General features: G+C 36.4%; 1 long non-coding RNA gene across 2 annotated transcripts; it reads left to right on the top strand.

Annotated features, from left to right (window-relative positions):
• The first annotated feature begins 1,109 nt into the window (after nt 1-1,109).
• On the top strand, nt 1,110-21,477 carry LOC135701648 (uncharacterized). Of its 2 annotated transcripts, none has more exons than XR_010517644.1 (3): nt 1,110-1,195; nt 20,895-21,040; nt 21,115-21,477. It is a non-coding gene; the product is annotated as an uncharacterized LOC135701648 (long non-coding RNA). The 2 variants fall into 2 exon arrangements; XR_010517645.1 differs by having other exon boundaries at nt 1,124-1,195; nt 20,898-21,040.
• The last annotated feature ends 227 nt before the right edge of the window (nt 21,478-21,704 follow it).

Here is a 21,704-nt window from a genome sequence, read left to right as displayed (position 1 = left end):
ATTAAACTTCAAGAACATCTGCAGAATGCCTAGTATCAGTAACACCGGTAGATCACCGTTTCGTAGTGCGTTACTAGTAAATGATCTACTACATCGATCTCTGGCCCTAAGCTCTTCTTGTTGACGGTTATGAACCTCGGAGATTGGAAACAAGGAAAGGTTCGGACCAGCGTTCTGATGGATGGTCGAATATCAGTATCATCGCTTGTTTTTGTTACTTGGAAGATTTATTTTGATTGGAGTGTGGAGCATGGAGATTCACCAGAAAGAGTGCCTGCAGAAGCGATTGCTACCCTTCATCAAAAGCCACAAAGAAAACCCTTTCTTATGGAACGATTTGACATCATGCCATTATGGTTAACCTGTGATGGAGTGGTACGAAGCAAATCAAGTGGATATTGTTCCAAAAACCGCAAATCCACCAAATTGTCCAGAGTTACGTCCAATCGAGAGATATTGGGTTCTGATGAAGCGGAAGATTTCTGGAAAGAAACAAGGAATCAAAGATATCAAACACTTCCAATCAATTTGGACAAAGACGGTCATATCTGAGGAGTCTGTACTAATGGATGTTTTACTTAAGTTTTAATGTGTCCAGATTATTGTGGATACCTTAAATACTATTATATAATTCTAACCCTAAGGCTTCCATACTTTGGTACGCTTCTGCCTTTTCCTCGATTTCAAGTTGTGGAGTGGTCCTAGATACTTACTATTCGGATACCACTCGATTCCTTGGAATCTGCTCTGCGGCACATGCTGCTCAGTTGGGCTGGCCGTTGACAAGAGTAGTGACGCTGCGTTAGGGCCACCCACATTAGATCCGGAGCTGGCGCGTTTGCGGCAAAGTGGCAGCTAAATCTATTGTCTGACTGTCAAATTTACGTCAACGCAACGCAGATTAGATTAGATGAGATTAGAATAGGGGCGTATATGATTCTGGAGGGGGCCTGCCCCCCCTAGGCACATCCATTAGCTACGCCATGGATTGTAGCGCTCAAGCCGCCACAGCGGAATCATCACTCTTGTGGTAGTAGGCCTTGCGCGTTTGCGTACAATCAGTTTCGTTGGTTCATCATGTGCTGCTTGCAGTCGGTCAGTCAGTCACTCAGTCAAAAAGTTTAGTCGGTGGAGTTCAGTTTGATTTGCGGTATTCGCTGGAATAGAGGTTGTAATTTGTTTTCTCACGAAACGGGTAAGTAGGTATTGACAGAGTGAATGGGGTTGATAAACCGAATAATCTCCCAAATTGAATAACACTGGCGTTGAGGGAAAGTTGTGTGCACACAGATAGCACGTTATCAGAGTTAGTTAGGAAAAATCCCCCAATCGTAAATCGGGAAACATCTGTCATCGTCGGGCATCCGTCCGAAGATAACAACACATCGAGAGTCGCGAAAATGTTTCAACAGTTTACTCACCCAACACCATATAAATATCATCATAATCATCATAACCATCGTCATTACAATCACACGTAGTTCTAAAATCGTAAATCGGTGACGAACGGTGGAGTCCCGGAAAGGCTTGCGTTGATTTGCTATCATAATTCTTAGAAATTCCATTCCCATTTCCGAAGGTGGATAATATAATCAATAAAAAAAATGAGGGTCATAAATCTTGAAACGCTGTGATTGATTTCATTTCAAAAGTGACATCATGTTTGCTGAGCTGTGAATTACATTCACCGGAAATATTGCAAGAATTCATGACATCAATAGACGCGATTGAAGATAAGCGCTTTTTAAATTTCTACATTCTTTAATGCTTTAACATGTTTTGGGTAAAATAGTAAAACGGCTACCATACATTTTTGTAGATTGTGTGGCAGATTTTCAAAGTATTCAATCACACGGCTCTTTACACTGTTGTATAACCGCATGAACATATTTAATCTGCATGTAATGCAGTTAATCCACTCAAATCCGACTGTGAAGTCACATTTTTATCGCATTTGGAAATGACGGTGTCATCACGATTGAACCCAAATCAAACCATGCGAGGCCTCGCCTTCTATGATTACCGTGTGCCGAAGCGAGCGTATGTCAATAAACCTTTTTGACAGTTCGCCTTAAATTTGGCCCTCCTGACCCTTCTGGGTTGGAGACTAATTAGTCGCGTGCGCAAATATTGCACCAAAAATTGCAGTCCCCTTCGCTCATACAGGTGTTTGTTGTCCTACATCACCGCGTTATACGGACGCTTCGGAATGTGTTTCCATTCATTGACGACTTTTTACTTTGTTTATTGTGTCTGATCGTAAGAGATACCTATACCTCGTCGGACAAAGATGGGAGAGAAGCTGTTCTCGGTGAGGGGAAAAAATAAAAACAGATCCCCTCTGAACATCGTGGCGCTGTTTATTTATAGAATTTTAGTCATTCGACAAGAAACCAAATCGGAAAATGTATAGGAAAGTATATAGGCTAATGCTAAACGGGATTGTGGAACACAAACAGATGCGCGCAAGTGAGCGTGGGTTGCGATGGATATGCTTGCTACCGCTCCCCACGGCTTTCTAAGCAAGCGGCGCATCAAAACTGGTTCTCGTCCGTTGAGCCACATTACTATTTACAATCTTGGTATTGTAAACAAGTGTGTAAGATCCGCTTACATAGGTGTGAGTGTTGTTATGGATTTGGAGCTGGGTTGGGTGGTTTGTGATGACGGTGAAGACAATGCGCGGGTGCGTGCTTCTGCTGGGTTTGTAACAAATTTTCGGTTCGCGCTCGGGTGATTCTAAAATATTTTGGTAAATAATTTATGGCTTCTCGTTTTCCTCTGAAAGATTAACGATTTTTTGCGTTTGCAAGAAGTTGGAGCCAGTGGAGACGAAGCAAGAGAATATTTTGATGTGTTTTGAGTTTTATTTATAAATCTAGCAGTAGGATCATCGCTTATTGTTGTCAGTCTAGGACGCTCATGTCCGATCTAATTACAATTGAATTCTGACACGTTATATAAATAGTGTTATCAGTGGTAGTTTTTTTTTACGAAAGCTTAGTTTTTATAGAAGTTTCCTACAGAAATTAAAGACTTTTCTTAAAAAATAAGGTTAGAAGTAATATTTACCATATCACTTCAAAGGTTTCTAACTGATTGTTTTTCAGGTCGATAGATATGTTCAGAATTCACGTATACTACGTAGCACTAGTGTGCATAGGCCACAGACAAACAGACATAACACATTGAATATTTATCACTGTAAAACATTACCGCCATCTGTTGAATACACCGTGGTGGGCATAACACTGAACAGATGCCGGTAGCGTGTGAACGTCAAACGCAAGGGAATTGACTATGCACGCCACAGGTGGCGATACTACCAACTACGATACTTTTAAATTGACCGTTAAATGCTTGTTCGATGAACAACTTGCGAGAGTTATGTCTGTATGCGCATAGGCTATATTTTGAGATCCTGGCTATCTAGAAACCTGTTGTCTTCAGAAGTCTTGTCTTGTTCAGGCGACCAAGGCCATCTGAATATTCTGTATACTTCCGATTTGTGAAAAGTTTGAAATATGCAACAAGTGTAAGTGTTGCGTCTATGATTGTTGAGATTTATCGCGTGTAGTTTTCGTCTTAGTTTGCATAAGTAAAAGCAAGAAAGTATTTGCAGGTTTGTGAAAGGTAAAGCGTTTTTAAGTCTGTACGGTCGCAGCCAGTGAGATACACTATCCAATTTAGAATAGGGAAGTGCCACTAGCCACCACCAGTGGACACTGTCGCAGCGATGAATGGACGGCACAGGGGTGGTGTAATGGGGGCCATTGCGTGTACGGATAATTCGAGGCACAGTCTGGTCATCATCACTGGAACTATGGTCACACTGTAGAATAGAAATTAGAAAGTTAGTGAAGTTGAAAGTTAAACGATAAAGTTAAGTGTAGCATACTGAGAGAGAAGGAAAAGTGGAAATTACCAAAGAGTATACACATTTTTAATGGAAACTAAGCGATCGATTCAACCTCTGGGGGTGAATAGGAGAACGTCAAAAAGAGTTGCGAGCAGAAATGTTTGCCGTGAGACATAGGAAGCGGAACACATTTGTACATTTCCTGATAAATTGATTAATCTGAGATGCTCCAAAACCTGAGTTACAGTTGAAAAATTTCATTCCGTAGCATTTTTGCTTGGATCCTGTAGTGTTCAGGAATATTTTTGTGGATAAATTATAATAGTGCCTTAGTGTGGTCCGAATTTCTTGTGTGTGAATAGTTTAGGTGCAAATCAGTTCAGATTTGTTGAAAATCATAAAATAAGACAATTACCGATAGGAAATCCTTATTCTGAGGTACACACACGGTTTGGTTGACGTTTCCTCTCGAACTCCTTTCCTGGCGCCCTCTACATTGGTGGTGCATTAAAAATGTCTGTTAGGTTGTTTTTCGACAAGATTAACCATGGTATCACTATTGCAAAGCTACAGAGACTAGGAGTTAATGGCTCACTTCTGGGATGGTTCAACTCCTATCTAAACGACCGCTGGATGAATGTCACTATCGGCGACTGCCAATCGGCCGTTTTCAAGGCTACGTCAGGAATTCCACAAGGTAGTCACCTCGGCCCGCTGTTATTTTTGTTGAACTTCAACGATGTGAACCTAGTGCTGAAAGGGCCTCGCCTATCATTTGCCGATGATCTAAAGATTTTTTATATTTTATTATTGCCGATGCTCTTTTCTCTTCTGAATCGAATGGTAGTCAACCCAAGTAAATGCTCACTGATTTCATTCTCACGGAAAAAGCAACCAATTAATAACAAATAGGGGAATTTACGTATTCTCGGCAACCTAAGCAGCGACCTTCTTTCCATAGCCTTTTTCTTTAAGAAACGCACACATATGCAGTATTGGTTTGTTTATAATCTTTTGCTGCCAGCTGCTCTAACAAGTTCAGTCGAAAGAATTAATTATATGATTTGAGTAGTAGCTATACTGAAGATCCGAGAGATGTCGCCTCTTCAGTGGTAGGAAAATCATTTTTGCAGTATGGAGAATATCAGAAAATCCACGATTTGTGACTAAACATGCTTTTACAAAAGGAAACAAATAAACGAGTGTTTACCTTATCACCATAGTAATGTACTCGTGCAATTTTTGTGTATCTAAAATTGCCCATAAAGACGATAATGAATAAAAACTGAAAATTTCCTTGCATTTCCAAATGGTTTCCTACCATTCCCATACATTCGAAGTGACTGGCCCTCTGGATGTGGATGATGTCAAAACCAACAAAACATGATTAATTGTCAAAAACTGTTTTGAAACGCTTTTACAAAGCTCGAATCTTCTCTAGTGAGAGCGAGTATTGTCGGCAACCAGTTTTTCTTCGGCAACCGTTCCATTTGAACTGCATGTAAATCTGCTGTTCTATTATCGGCAACTCGAAATCAGCTACAATTTGTAGTGCGTGTGTTGCATTTCAAGAAAACCTTGCTAGATTGCTTTTTCTCAGTGGTAAAAATATAGTCAAATTGAAGCTGAAAGCATAAAGAATCGTTTGCATGCATTCAGCGAAGTGTTTTCATAAGAAAATCCAGTGAAAATAGTGTTTCAATTTGTGTTGCCGAAAATAGTCTGTCATGCCGAAGCCGTCATTTCCCCTATACCTTCTCGGAAGCGGAAATCGAACGCGTCAGTCATGTTAAAAATCTTGGAGTTATACTGGATACCCAACTTACCTTCAAGCAACACGTATCGTACATCATTGATAAAGCATCAAGAACAATGGGCTTCATCATACGCATAGCTAAGAACTTCACCGACGTCTACTGTTTAAAATCGCTGTACTGCTCTTTAGTGCGCCCAATTCTAGAGTTCAGTTCTGCAGTGTGGAATCCAGTATACCTCAATGGCTCGGAAAGGATCGAATCTGTAAAACGAAGGTTCGTAAGATTTGCCTTGCCTTAGGCTACCCTGGCGTGATCCTTATCATCTGCCCAGTTGCGAGAGCTGCTGCCAGCTTATCAATCTGGAGACCCTGCGGTCTAGACGAAACGTATCCAGAGCCTTGTTCGTAGCAGACATTCTTCAGAGCAGAATCGATTGCCCCGCCGTTCTGCAGTATATCACCCCTCACCATCCCTCCCCAAAGGGGGAGTTTGGTAAAGAGAGATGAAAAAACCGATTTGTACCTTCCTTAAAAAGTTGTCCTAACGGAACTATCAACTCTATGCTTTCATCTACTCCATCTATCATATAAAAATTACCACTACAGTCTGTTATTTGAAATTAGCATCTTCAACTATGTAAATCGTTGACTTCACGTAGAAGTAATACTAAAACATATAGTCAAAGTAAATAAATCAATAAATCAATAAATAAATAAATCAATAAATCAATAAATCAATAAATCAATAAATCAATAAATCAATAAATCAATAAATCAATAAATCAATAAATCAATAAATCAATAAATCAATAAATAAATAAATCAATAAATCAATAAACCAATAAATCAATAAATCAATAAATCAATAAATCAATATATCAATAAATCAATAAATAAATAAATCAATAAATCAATAAATCAATAAATCAACAAATCAATAAATCAAAAATCAATAAATCAATAAATCAATAAATCAATCAATCATTAAATCAATAAATCAATAAATCAATACATCAAGAAATCAATAAATCAATAAATCAATGAATTAATAAATCAATATATCAATAAATCAATAAATCAGTAAATCAATAATTCAATAAATAAATAAATAAATAAATAAATAAATCAATAAATCAATAAATCAATAAACCAATAAATCAATAAATCAATAAATCAATAAATCAATAAATCAATAAATCAATAAATCAATAAATCAATGAATCAATAAATCAATAAATCAATGAATCAATAAATCAATAAATCAATAAATCAATAAATCAATAAATCAATATATCAATAAATCAATAAACCAATAAATCAATAAATCAATATATCAATAAATCAATAAATCAATAAATCAATAAATCAATAAATCAATAAATCAATAAATCAATAAATCAATAAATCAATAAATCAATAAATCAATAAATCAATAAATCAATAAATCAATAAATCAATAAATCAATAAATCAATAAATCAATAAATCAATAAATCAATAAATCAATAAATCAATAAATCAATAAATCAATAAATCAATAAATCAATAAATCAATAAATCAATAAATCAATAAATCAATAAATCAATAAATCAATAAATCAATAAATCAATAAATCAATAAATCACTAAATCAAGAAATCAATAAATCAATAAATCAATAAATTAATTAATCAACAAATAAATCAGTAAATAAATAAATCAGTTAATAAATAAATCAGTTTTTAAATGAATCAGTATATAAAATAATCAGATTTTAAATGAATCAGTAAATAAATAAATCAGTTAATAAAACAATCAGTAAATAAATATATCATATAATAAATAAATGCGTAAATAAATAAATCAGTAAATAAATAAATCTCTGAATAAATAATTCAGTATATAAAAAAAAAAAAAAATAAATAAATCAGATAATAAGTAAATCAGTTAATAAATAAATCAGTAAATAAAATTAAATCAGTTGATAAATAAATCAGTTAATAAATAAATCAGTAAAATTAATAAATCAGCACGTCAATAAATCATAAAAATAAATAAATCAATAAATAAATAAATCATGAAATAAATAAATCAGTGAATAAATAAATCGTAAATCATAAAATCAGTAAATAAATAAATCAGTAAAAAAAAATTTATCAGTGAATAAATACATCAGTAAAAAAAAATATATCAGTAAATAAATAAATTACTTAATAAATTAACCAGTAAATAAATAAATCAGTAAAAAAATAAATTAGTTAATAAAGAAATCAGAAATTTTAGAAATCCGTAAATAAATAAAACAGTTACTAAATAAATCAGTTAATGAATACATCAGTTATTCAATGTAGCAGTTAATAAAAAAAATCAGTTTATTAATGAATCAGTAAAAAAATATATGAGTTAATACAATACAACAGTATCAGATAATAAATAAATCAGTAAATAAATAAATCAGTAATTAAAAAAAAAAGTTGATAAATAAATCAATAAATAAATAAATCAGATAATAAATAAATCAGTAAATAAATAAATCAGATAATAAATAAATCAGTAAATAAATAAATCAGTAAATAAAAAAAATAGTTGATAAATAAATCAGTTAATAAATAAATCAGATAATAAATAAATCCGTTAATAAATAAATCCGTGAATAAATAAATCAGTAAATACATAAAACAGTAAATAAATAAATCAGATAATAAATAAATCAGATAATCAATAAATCCGTTAATAAATAAATCCGTGAATAAATAAATCAGTAAATACATAAAACAGTAAATAAATAAATCAGATAATAAGTAAATCAGTAAATAAATAAATCAGTTAATAAATATGTCAGTAAAATTAATAAATCAGTACGTCAATAAATCAGAAAAATAAATAAATCAATAAATAAATAAATCATTAAATAAATAAATCAGTAAATAAATAAATCGTTAATCATAAAATCAGTAAATGAATAAATCAGTAAAAAAAATAATCAGTGAATAAATACATCAGTAAAAAATATATATCAGTAAATAAATAAATTACTTAATAAATTAACCAGTAAATAAATGAATCAGTAAAAAAATAAATTAGTTAATAAAGAAATCAGAAATTTAAGAAATCCGTAAATAAATAAAACAGTTACTAAATAAATCAGTTAATGAATACATCAGTTATTCAATGTAGCAGTTAATAAAAAAAATCAGTTTATAAATGCATCAGTAAAAAAATATATAAGTTAATACAATACAACAGTATCAGATAATAAATAAATCAGTAAATAAATAAATCAGTAAATATAAAAAAAAATTGTTGATAAATAAATCAGTTAATAAATAAATCAGATAATAAATAAATCCGTTAATAAATAAATCCGTGAATAAATCAAGCAGTAAATAAATAAAACAGTAAATAACTAAATCAGTAAATAAAAAAACTCAGTGAATAAATTAATAATTAAATAAATACAACATTAAATAAATAAATCAGTAAATAATCAAATCGTGAATAAATAAATCAGTAAATAAATAAATCAGTAAATCAATAAATCAGTAAATAAATCTAGCAGTAACTCAAAAAAACAGTAAATAACTAAATTAGTTAATAAATAAATCAGTGAATAAGTAAATCATTTAATATGTAAATCAGTAAATAAATAAATCGTTAGTAAATAAATCAGTAAATCAATAAATCTGTTGAAAAATAATCAGTAAATAAATCAAGCAGTAAACAAATAAAACAGCAAATAACAATATCAGTTAATAAATAAATTAGCACATACATCAATCAGTAAAAACATAAATCAGTTAATCAATAAATCAGTAAATAAATCAAGTAGTAAATAAATAAAACAGTAAATAAATAAATCAGTAAATAAATAAATCAGTTAAAAAATCAAGCCGTTAATATATAAAACAGTTAATAACTAAATCATTTAATGACCAAATCTGTAAATAAATAAATCAGTTAATAAATAAATCACTTAAATAAATAAATCAGAAAACAAACAATTTATTAAATAAATAAATCAGTAAATAAATAAATCAGTTAGAAAATTAATCAGCAAATAAATAAATCAGTTAACAAATATAACAGTAGATGGGTAAATCATTTATAAAATAAATCAGTAAATAAATAAATCAGTAATTAAAGAAATCAGACCATAAATAAATCAGAAAATATATAAAACAGTAAATAAATAAATCAGAAAATTAATTAAACAGTAAATAAATAAATCAGTAAATAAATAAATCAGTTAATAAATTAATTGGTAAATGAAAAAATCAGTTTTTAAATGAATCAGTAAAAAAATAAATCAGTATGTAAAAAATCAGTTAATAAATAAATCAGTTTTACTAACTGATACAGTAAATAAATAAATTAGTTAATAAATGGATTAGAAAAAAAAACAGTTTATAAATGAATCAGTAAAAAAATAAATCAGTAAATAAAAAAATCAGTTAATAAATTGATCCTTAAATAAATAAATCAGTAAATAAATAAATAAGTAAATAATAATAGCCTAAAATAAATATATCAGTAAATAAATGGCATTAATGGCCCTTCGCTCAACTTCAATTTTTATTCAATTTTTATTCAATTTTTATTCAATTTTTATTCATTTTTTATTCAATTTTTATTCAATTTTTATTCAATTTAAATTCATTTTTTATTCAATTTTTATTCAATTTTTATTCGATTTTTATTCAATTTTTATTTAATTTTTACAGAGCCGTGCTCTAACGGAACTACCAATTTATCCTCTGCAAAACTTTATATAGCTAATAAATTATTACACTAAGGCTTCATGTTGATATTTGTATAGCATTCCATCCCAGCTCTGAAAATCATCTGTAGCTAATCTTACAATTGTCTTGAAATACTTTTTTCTGTAAACCATCGACTGGATGCTTACGTCAGATGGCGACTTGAGTGTGGAACTATCGATAGAACCGTTTCCGCGCATTTGAGGTACATGAACAAATCGTCGATCATTCCTTTTGCCAGTGGTGGCGGGGATCACCCCTCACTACTCATCATCAACGGATGAGTTTGGTAAAGGGAATGCTCGATCCAATTCGTACTTTCCTCAAAATTGTCCTTTGCTTGCTTTCTACCTTCTATATGAAATTTTAACATTACCATACTATAACGGAACTATACTTTCCTCACGTCTATCGTATAAAATGTTCACTTTAAGTCTGGTATAGACGTTAAGCATCTCCAACTACAGAAATTTTTAATCAAATTGCATTGAAGTTCTCCCCAGAATTCCTTTATAGTTAATCATTCCTAGAATTCCTTTACAATTCATCTCAAAACTCATTTGACATTCTCATCATAATTCTCTATCCAATTTATTTGGAGTGTCAGAATCCAAAAATGTTGTCCAAGTCCAAGAACCTTATTTTAATCTGAGATATTTAAAATTCACCATATTTAAAGTCAGAAATCTCACAAAGATCAAGAATGTCAAAAACTGACATAGCGTCAAATTATTGAAAATTCAAACCTTCAATAGAATTTCTTAGTAAACATCATTAAATTGCCTAAATTCTGGAAATTTTCCTTGTTTTCAATAGAGGGGTAGATTTCTTCCGTTTTCAGCATTTAAAATAAAATGTTTATTCATGTTTAAGTTCATAATCAACAAATCAGAAATCTATGTTACTGAATAAGGGGCAGCTGGCATTCACATGACTCTTCCTATAAGTTGCGATTGAGATTTGTTTTCTGTTGCATCTTTACAAGCCGTTTATTGTGGAAAAAAGCCCTTTGAAAACGATGTTTATAATGTTACAGCAAGGTGAAACATGAGATCTTCCGCAACGTGCAACTACCGGACGCAAAGTATGTTTAACCTCAAAACCTATCAAATCCATCCATTTGTAAGCATGTGTCGATATTAGCAGAATTGCGCGCAGTATGCAGACGAGTTTTAACCATTCAATACATACGCAAGGAGTCAATCGTGGGTTGTTTACATCGACACCATTTATAGCGATCACGATCATCGTTGGCATGAACCTCACCACACACGCCGTCGTCTGTAGTGGTGAAAGGTAGTGAGTGCCTATCGTGCCGATGCAACTACTCTTTCACCACGGTCGGTATACTTTACGATTTTGTTTTGATTGGGCTTGCTTTTCTCGTTTTCCTTCTTGATACCTACACCACGGAACGCTTACTTCATAAAATTTCCCATATCGCTGTTTGATGAACGTTGCGTTGAATTTTTCCAGCAAGAAAGCGTTTATGGCCCTCATTCTTGGTGAAATTGTTTGAAGTTGTTAAGATTGTGGTATCTGTGCATTGCTTACACTTTTGATGCCATGGAATTTGGTATTAATTGTGTGTTAAAATAAGAACAATTACCATGTTAACATGCATTCATGAAAGTTGATGCGATTTAATCAAAAATGCACACGGTCAATGAGATCAACCGAAATTTGGGTTTAGTTTACTCATAAATCGTAAAAAAAAGTACAGGAGCTCAGCGATGAGTAAATTTGCCCCTTTTTTCGTGTGGGAAACCTCAAACATCTGCCGGAAACTGAGGAAAATTGACGGAAGGAGTAGGAGTAGTACCAACAGACTAAGAGAATGCAATCTTTACTTTTCTCGAATTCAGGAATTTTTTCCTGGAAAAACCTGAACAAACATGAGGCAAATATCCTGCAGTTTTTGCGGTTTATAAGTAAACTGAACTCAAATTTGGGTTGATCTTATTGGCCGTGCATATGCATAAAAGCCGTCACCTTCGCCCAAAGTGACAAAACTTGTTTGAATCGCAGTGTCGCTTACCTAGTGGGCGAATCGAACGACTCGATGACGTGATGAATATTGCAATGTAGTTGTTTTGTTAGATCACGATGACCCTCGTGAGGTTACGGTTGTTGTTGATATTAACGTTGATGCTGAATGATGCTGGTGCTGACCAAACCAACCAGATTCTGCCATTCGGATTTCAGAAGTGATGTCAACAGCGATGATCTAACATGTGATGGCATTTATGGTAATGTTCGATTTCTTCTAACGAAGGTTGTCAGCAGATGCCAGAAGGATCTGAGCAAGTCGAATAGGTCATTGGCGGATAGCGGGCTAAATGCGTTGATCAATAAAGCTAGATGTTTGCCCGAATTTCTTTGCTTTTAAATTTGTTCAAACAGCTAATTATGTTCATGAATTCGATTTGCAATTAAGTACGTCACGCTGGTGAGGAGTAGGCTTTTAAGAATGTGGCAAACAAAGTATTCAATACAGTAACCCCTCAAAATATGCGGTGTGTGGTACCGTCCACCGGGAATTACTGTTTAAGAAAAAACACGACATAAGGTTGGTGAGGTCTAATTTCCTCAGTTTTGCGTACCGTACTTTATGAATAAACCTCGCTCCGGCCGAGTAAGTGACTATCAATAGAAAGTTTATGGTGTTGCTCACCATACCATTTGGTATTTCTGCTGCCAACAAATTTGACTAATACAGAAGACGAAGCAGAAGCAAATTGACCGATTGTTAGTTTACTCTTAAGATGGACAAGACCTATTGGATGGTGAACAGTTCAGCTCAGAACATTTGACTTCTAATTGTTCGCATTAAGGTGATACGGCACGTCATGCAACAATGACTGTCCCCACAATCATTAAATAAACGTGTTTGGGTATGCGTGCGAAAGACATCTTGCTACAAAATAGTAAATTACTGATTACATATTTGAAGACCTTTGCCAATTCATTCACGCATTCGTAATATTTGCATTCAAAAGTACGATCAGTCGATTTTGTTCTGCTGAGGGCATGATATTTCAATACCTGTTTTCACTAGCTTTCACTTCTCACAACCACACTAAAAACAATTACGACACGTGTTTCTACAAGCACTTGCAAGTTAATTCTCTTTTAAAGACGTTATTTAGTTACTTAAATAATGAGCCTTATTACGGGTATCTCTTCACGGTGAAAACGAAGTGAAGTGACCAGTTGTCACTCACGGTGAAGTGATTGCCGTGTAAATCAAATGGGAATCACTTCACCGTGAAGTAACATCGGTAATAAGGGCCAATATCATTTGCATCGTTAAAAACGCGAGCCGAGAATAATGTTGTAAGCTGAAACTGTTTTGTTTACCTTTTTTCTACACACCGCATTACGCATTACGTGTGTGTACGAATCATTTATCATCGTATCCCTCGTCGTATCCAGTGTTTTCGATTTAATTGAAACAAATGGTGTAAAAACAATGCTTTTATTGCTTTTGAAGGTGCTTTAACCATAGAGGTAACTCTAAGACCAGAAGGTCCCGAAGAGACGTGCTCAACTTTTTGGCTCAGCTCTGGTACTATCTTCGGTCCCAAGCTAATCGATTCACCTCTCGAAACATAGGAAAATCCACTAACCCCTCATTTTATCCGTCAAACTTTCATAGCGAATCAAAACAAACACTGTGTAGTAGTAGATATTCGTTAATCGTTTGCTTGGGACCAATAGGCTAGTCAAGTAGTGAGGCAATTTAAAATCGATAGTTTCATATTGATTGTTGGTTGTACCACCGTTTGTACCACAGTAGCGCCAACCAGTGGACACTAACGATTTTAGTCTATTGGTCCCAAATACATCTATTAACGTACCCTATTCTAGTAGAGATTCTAGTACTACACTATGGTTGTTTTGATTCGCTATGAAAGTTTGACAGATAAAATGAAGGGCTCGTAGATTTTCCTATGCTTTGAGGGGTGCATCGATTAGCTTGGGACCGAAGAGAGTACCAGAGCTGAGCCAAAAAGTTGAGCACGTTTCTTCGGGACCTTCTGGTCTTAGAGTTACCTCTATGGTAACACTGCGCTCGAGCGAAGGTGGAAGCAACGCATAGAAAAATGAGTAAATACACAAACCTTTATTCTGAGGATGGATCCTTTGCTATCCAATTCGTTCGGAGCATTTACCTTTGAGCGGCAGATGATTCTGCCTGTTCCATACCGGACGTATGAGAAAATGGAAGAGTTGCCAGTCTTCTTGATATGACGTCAATCTTAATTTATAGCGAATTGGTTTATTATTCAGTTCCAACCTGGATCGGGTATCAAGATCGGCTCTGCTTGTTTTCTGACAAACGTCAGAACGATCGTTTGTTTTTAAAACCTACCTCAGGTTCAGGTTCATACTGACAACAAGTTCGGTTTCACACTGTTCCAACCCTCTGTTATTAGATTATTGGATTAGTGGTTTAGGCCACTGTGAAATATTGACGATAGTCAAATGTCATCACTAAAACAATCGTTCTTTTTTATATCAGGCATAACATTTGATAACGACACAAAAGCATTTGTAAACAAACTTTCTAAGGCCCTTTACATGCGAACAAAAGTACGCCCACGCAAACCTACAACATCATCGGATAGGTGCAACTATCAACTTTCCGAAAGTGGTATTGGTTTGCGTGGGCGTACTTTCGTTCGCGTGTAAAGGGCCTTAGAAAGTTTGTCTAAAAATGCTTTTGTGCCGTTATCAAATGTTATGCCTGATATAGTGTTTTATTGAGGATATTTGCAAAATTCACCATAGGAGATCAAGAAAATGTTTGGACAAAGATTATTGAAATAGCTCGACCATGTTTCCAAATTGGTTTTGTGCAGACGGGTTCAGAGCGATTGTACTGCCGTTCCACTGCTGTTCCACTGCCGTTCCACTGCCGTTCCACTGCCGTTCCACTGCCGTTCCACTGCCGTTCCACTGCCGTTCCACTGCCGTTCCACTGCCGTTCCACTGCCGTTCCACTGCCGTTCCACTGCCGTTCCACTGCCGTTCCACTGCCGTTCCACTGCCGTTCCACTGCCGTTCCACTGCCGTTCCACTGCCGTTCCACTGCCGTTCCACTGCCGTTCCACTGCCGTTCCACTGCCGTTCCACTGCCGTTCCACTGCCGTTCCACTGCCGTTCCACTGCCGTTCCACTGCCGTTCCACTGCCGTTCCACTGCCGTTCCACTGCCGTTCCACTGCCGTTCCACTGCCGTTCCACTGCCGTTCCACTGCCGTTCCACTGCCGTTCCACTGCCGTTCCACTGCCGTTCCACTGCCGTTCCACTGCCGTTCCACTGCCGTTCCACTGCCGTTCCACTGCCGTTCCACTGCCGTTCCACTGCCGTTCCACTGCCGTTCCACTGCCGTTCCACTGCCGTTCCACTGCCGTTCCACTGCCGTTCCACTGCCGTTCCACTGCCGTTCCACTGCCGTTCCACTGCCGTTCCACTGCCGTTCCACTGCCGTTCCACTGCCGTTCCACTGCCGTTCCACTGCCGTTCCACTGCCGTTCCACTGCCGTTCCACTGCCGTTCCACTGCCGTTCCACTGCCGTTCCACTTCCGTTCCACTGCCGTTCCACTGCCGTTCCTCTGCCGTTCCACTGCGAGAGTTCCAGAGAGAAGCTAAGGGAATTTTATTGATTTTAAAAGAAGTTCCATGAGCTTCTAGGAAGTGACAGAGATAGATAGAGATGTTAATATCACGAGATCCCATCCAAATAGGATGGTGCTGTCTTCTGCAAAGCTATTCAGTACTTACTAGATGGTGCTAAAACGAAAATGATCAAGTTGCGCCATCTTATATACACATTATTGGTATAACGCTATCTACAGATCCTGCTCATATGGATGGTTCCCGTCTTCAGCAAAGATGTTCAGATGGACCAGACCTATTTTAAGGTAAACAACTTGGTTCGGAATTCACTCACCAGGCGGCGCTAGTGTGACATAAATTTTTCATTGTTTGCCCTAATTTAACATATGGACTAGATAGGTTTCCTTCTTCGGTAGAGTTGTGCTGCTGAGTATGCAAAACCACAATACTTTCCAAGCCCTGCCCTAGCAGAATTTTCCGCCGTTAGTATGAATGGGTCTTTGGGTCTTTGAAAGTATCTTTTGTGCCGAGTTTTCATAAAAGGAAGAACTTCGGATTTTAATCTAAGTGCATAAATAAGGGTACCAACATCTTTTTCAGTGTCAGGATATCTAGTTTCAAGACTGTGAGAGGGAAATCACAAAACGGGTGTCATCAAAATACATGGCATGTTGAGAGATTGAGCTCGTGAGAGAGAGAATTTTCTCTCTCGAATTTGATTTTTTTTTGCTCTCTGGGGACTGGTTGTAAAATGGTTAGAAAATGTATGGGACGTCTGGTTATGACTAGTTCGACAGTGAGCATGCATAAGGGCCTATCCAGCTTTCCATGCTCGGTAATGGCGGCCTGTTTGTATGAATAAATGTATCCTTCACTGTGCTTTTTGACACTATCTGGATGTTCGAATTTCAACCCCTTCCCTTTCCCTCTCCCAGGAACAGTAGAAAATGGAACAACATACGCCCTCCAGTTAGTGTCAAAAAGCACAGTGAAGGATACATTTATTCATACAAACAGGCCGCCATTACCGAGCATGGAAAGCTGGATACGCGATGATCGATTCTCTTCGTCGATTTTCTTTTTTGTTAATAACTCGCTAGATTTAACGTTTCTCGGTGCGTTTGCTGTTAATTTTGATAACCAATACAACCTGTTACTACTCTGCATTGAACAACTTCTAGAAAATTCTTTCCCTTAGCTGTAGCAATGCAAAGAGAAAATCGATAAAGAGAATCGATCATCGCGTGTTCGCCCTTATGCATGCTCACTGTCGAGTTGTACAGACAGAATAAAAGTTTTATTTAATATCAAATTCATGGCTTTCTACAACATCCTCTCTGTAACCGTGAATTTGATTTATTCCTAGATCCTTAACAGCTTCAGTGGAACGGTCACCCGGAATGGGCTTGGTGAGAACGTCCGCCTTTTGAAGCTCGGATTTGACGTGATGTAACGAGATCGCCTTCCTCTCAAGTTGTTCTCGTACGAAGTGGTGCCTCAGGTCGATGTGTTTGCTTCGTGGCGAATAGCCGATCTCCTTCTCCGGAAAACATATCGTACTTTGGTTGTCACTAGAGCCCCACAAAGTCACTTTCAATCGATAATCGTCAAGCGACGATGAAGCAGTCAACCATCACTTTCAATTGAAAGTCATTCTGCCTTCTCTTCGAGCAGATCCCCGTCAACATAAACAGAGCCACTTTCGATCAGTTTTAATGCTGTTTGTTTTGACTTGACTAGTCTTCATTTCTTCTTTTATTGTCAAATGAACTTACTTTTGCATTGAAGCGAAGCCTTTCGATCCAAATTCGTGCAGTTTTTATGACTTTTGTTGATTGTTCACTCGGTTCATTTAAGCGTATGCTCATAGATTGTTGGTTTGTTTACCCATGAATATCGGTATTTTTGAATTGGGCTGACGTCTAGAGCTCGAAAATTGATATGCGACGCCATTTTGAAATAAATGATGTCGGCTTCCAGTTTAAGAAAAAGTGGGAAATGCTGTCAAATACTTATCAATAAAGGTATTTTGGGAATCGTGATGATGTCTAGAGGATGAAAATCGATATCGGACGCAATTTTGAAATCGGAGATCGTGGCTTCGAATTTACGAAAAAGTGGAAAAATAGTCAAATACACATCAATATTAGTATTTGTAATCGGTATGAAGTCTACAGATCAAAAATTGATGTGCGACGCCATTTCGAAATCCATGATGGCGGCTTCCGATTTTAGATTAAGTGGGAAATACTGTCAAATACCCATCAATATAGGTATTTTTGGAATCGGGATGGCGTCTAGAGGCAGGAAATCGATATCCGACGCCATTTTCAAATCCAATATGGCGGCTTGCTATTTCAGAAAAATGGGAAATTCTGATGCCGTCCCATCAATATTTTGGAATCGGGGTGACGTCTGGAGATTGGAAATCAACATCCGACGCCATTTTGAAATCCATGATGGCGGCTTCCGGTTTGAGAAAGATTGGTAAATTCTATTAAATACCCATAAAACGGGTTTTTTTAGAATCAGGGTGACGTCTAGAAGCCGGAAATCGATATTCGATGCCATTTTGTAATCCGATATGCGGAAAAGTGTCAAATATCCAAAAATATGGTTATTTTCAGAATGGGGATGAGACGTAGATGCCGAAAATTGATGTCACGCCGCTTTTAAATCCAAGATGGCGGCTTTGGTACTGTCAAATACCGATCAATGCGGGTTTTTTGGAATCGGGCTGACATCAAGAAGCCAGAAATCGATGTCCGACACCATCTTGAAATTCAAACACCGCCATCTTGAAAGTCCGACACCATCTTGAAGTTTCAAATACCCTACAAATGGCATCGAATATCGATTTTCAGCATCTACGCATCGTCCTCGTTCCGAAAATACCCAGATCTTAGGGTATTTGACACATTTTGTGGATTCCAAAATAACGTCGAATATCGATTTTTGGCATTCACACGTTGTCCCCATTTCAAAAATACCCATATTGTAGGATATTTGACACTCTCTGAACCTTGATGGCCGCCTTATTGAATTCCAAAGTGGTATCTAATATCGATTTTCGGCATCTACGCGGCATCCCCGTTCCGAAAATACCCTACTGTGGGGTATTTTCGGATTCCAAAATAACGTGGAATATCGATTTTCGGCACCTTCGTGTCGTCTCCTTTCCGAAAATACCCGTATTGTAGAGTATTTGAGATTTTCTCTGACCCCGATGGCTGCCATCTTGGGCTCCAGAATGGCCTCGTTAATTTAATTTTCGTTTAATATAAAATAATATATTATTACTACATATAATCGGATGCCATCCCTATCGGCAACCGATATTGTGCGGATACTATCCAGATACTATATTTTGATGCCTGCGTCGTCAGGTCGTGACAAGTCGAATGAGCCCCGAATTGAAGTGAAAGTGGAAAAAAACGAAGGAAGCAGTTTTCGAGTCATTCATTGCGTCAATTGAAACATGTCTTTGCTTCAAATTCAATGAACTGAAGCACTTGACGAACGAAACAAGTGATAATCCAATCATGTCTGAAAAGAGGAATGTTAATCGTGACTCGATAACAAGAAATACGATGACTTACACGAAATTGATATTGCTCGAAATGAAGCGATTCTGTGGAGAGTTCATTTTCTTTTCTTTGTTTCGAAAATGCAGAACCCTGGTTGTCACAAAAGATTGCGACTGTAACATCTGCCTGGAACATCTCGCCAAGGAATCCACGCCACCAAACAGCTTCCTGTGTCGCACCTGACAAAGCCATATATTCCGCTCCACTAGTCGACAATGCCACAGTTTGTTGTCACCTACAACTCCATGCCACTGATCCGCCACAGTACTGAGACGTGTACCTTGTGACAAGGTCGTTGCCCCAATATGCTTCGCTGAATCCTTCGAAAATGATTCCGATTCCTTCCGGAAAACAAGCTTCTTCGATTTTGTGACCTTCAGATATCGGAGAATTCTTTTGGCCGCTATACAATATGTTTCGCTAGGGTTATTGCTGAAACTACTCACCACGTTCACGGCATAAGTCACATCCGGCCGTACTGCGTCGTCACAGCTGGTGATTCGCATACCGAGTACCTACTTGGCCTCTCCTTTTTCCATATGAAAATTCGCCATTAACTGCTTCTTCACGGAATCGATTAAAGTTTGATCCGTCGAAAACAGCAAGAAGTCATTCACGTAGACGGCGGTTACAAGTATTGTGTTGCCTTCTATTTTGAAATACACGCACGGATCGTAGCTATATCGCTTCAAACCCATGCGTTTCAGCTCCACTTCAAACTTCCAATTCCAGACTCAGCTACAGCGCCTTCACCAAACGACAAACTTCCTTTGGTGCCTTCCTGTCGACGAACCCTTCCGGTTGCTCCATGTATATTTCTTCGTCGGATAGCTCTCCATGAAGGGCCGCCGTTACCGCATCCATTTGGTGTATACGCATTCGGTGATTTAAACCTTATAAGGCCGTTTTGGATGTTTTAAAGCCATAAAGACATTTTGAATACCATTTGGTGATTCTTAGGATTTCATTTTCCTGAGTGGCAAACGACCTAATTATCCATAAACATTAGGTTCTAAGTAACATTGATCGATTCTCTTCATCGACCTTCTCTTTCGTTAATAACTTGGGTACAGAACCGTTGCTTGTCGTGTTTGTCATACTATAAGCTAGATAATAGCTTCTTTTATCGATCTATGCACTGAAAATAGTTGGGAATGTCTTAACATGGCCCTAAGGATGCAAAGAGAAAGACGATGAAGAGAATCTCTCAATGTTACTTAGGACCTAATGTATTGTTCAGCTTCATATTTGTTTCCCCTTCTATATTTATTAACCTTATTGTGCCCCAAGAGAGATTGCATACTAACGGCATAACTTTTCTATATCTTTAGCAGCTCTATAAACAACAATGGCTAACATCCTGTGGTCCATCATCTGGCTGATCATCATGATCGTCGTCGGCTTCTGGGTGGCCTTCTTCTGTGCCGGTTGGTACGTGCTGATCTATCCGTTGACCGTTTGCATACCGGACGTGGCGGTAAGTTTACTCAATTATGCCTTGGATTATCCTAATTCTGCTGCTTAATCACGCAACATTCTCCCACTTTTTAGGCTGTATCGGACTTCCTTCTTTTGGGAGCACAGTTTGTGCACTACTGTGCGAAGAATCTAGTGGAGGGCAAGTCGTTATTCTAGGATAAATCTACCGTTAGCGTACTGTCGACGATTTACACCGTTACGCAACGTTATTTTTTTATATTCATTATATTTTTTAAACGCGCGCGCATATTTACTGCGAAGAGGATTTTTTTTTTAAATATTTTATCCGAGGGCCAATCAACAAACCGTGCAACATCAAGTGCAAATTGTAGTACCATCGATTTTTATTAAACGAATGAAACCACAACAATGTTCATCGATCGTAAAGCTTTAACACTCATAAAATAGAAGCTCTAGTTTTATGAATAACGATAATCCCAATGACTTTGATTTCAATAGAGAGATAATCCGATTAAGAGCTACGCTTCTCTGACCCCTGACGCTTCCGGATGTGTCAAACAGGAATGAAAAATTGACTTGCAAAAGCCCGTGTGCATCCCGGATATGCGCATAAAATCAATTAAAAATTTGCCAAACTTGTCCCGTTCCGTTTCGATCCTATAAACCTCCCCTTCGGTAATTATTCCGTCCGGACTTTGACC

Source organism: Ochlerotatus camptorhynchus, unplaced genomic scaffold (genome assembly GCF_037179485.1).
Source record: "Ochlerotatus camptorhynchus isolate MF236.1 unplaced genomic scaffold, CSIRO-AGI_Acam_v1.1 ptg000170l, whole genome shotgun sequence".
Taxonomy (NCBI): domain Eukaryota; kingdom Metazoa; phylum Arthropoda; class Insecta; order Diptera; family Culicidae; genus Ochlerotatus; species Ochlerotatus camptorhynchus.
Note: the sequence above shows the minus strand (reverse complement) of the source record. Positions and strands in the feature narration are given on the sequence as shown.